Raw genomic sequence first — 685 nt, forward strand, 5'->3', positions numbered from 1 at the left:
ATTTATGTACCCCCATTTTAGAGGGGAAGGGGAGATGAGGAATATAGTAGGTAATTCTGTTTAGGCAATAAATGGTTACTAGGGAGGATGAATAGGTACATGGGAGAATGAATGGACATGGATGGGGGAAATAGATTGACTTGAAAAAGATTGTCTTTGGAAATTAAATTAACCTGAGAGATAGGTATTATATTTAAAATTATCTGGGCCAGATCTGTTACATTCTTGATCTTCTTTTCTGTAATATATTGAGACAACAGAGAAGGGAAGGAAAGGCAATTTGTTTTTTTTTCCATGGGTCCATCTGGTTTTATGCAGTTAGAGGGAAAGCCTCTTCCAAGACCTATTGATCTCTAAGGGACTTTAATTCAAAATACTAGTTATACCAACGAGTATTTTGGGGTGAAATTTCCTGAGCTCCTTCAGAGCAATTAACTCATCCAAAGATATTGACTCACTATGGGGAAGATCTGGCTTCTAACCTAGGGCTTGAGCCCTTGAGAAATCACTAGTTTAAATATGGATTTTCTAGATTTCCAGGGATTGAATATTTGAGAGTTCCAATATTTGATGAAAAAGTATTCACTGTGGTTATGTTTTCAGTGATTTCAATTCAAGTGTGCTTGTTACTTTCTGACCAGTAAGTCTAGCTGCTATTGTTCAATAATAAATATGAGTCATTTAT

The 685-nt window shown here is 35.6% G+C and overlaps 1 protein-coding gene across 1 annotated transcript in view; it reads left to right on the forward strand.

Moving 5' to 3' along the window:
• The window catches only part of PCDH15 (protocadherin-related 15), a 493,462-nt gene that overhangs the window by 307,062 nt on the left and 185,715 nt on the right, over positions 1-685 (forward strand). The gene's annotated exons all lie outside the window — the stretch shown is intronic.

Source organism: Propithecus coquereli, unplaced genomic scaffold (genome assembly GCF_000956105.1).
Source record: "Propithecus coquereli isolate 6110/MARCELLA unplaced genomic scaffold, Pcoq_1.0 Scaffold675, whole genome shotgun sequence".
Classification (NCBI taxonomy): Eukaryota; Metazoa; Chordata; class Mammalia; order Primates; family Indriidae; genus Propithecus; species Propithecus coquereli.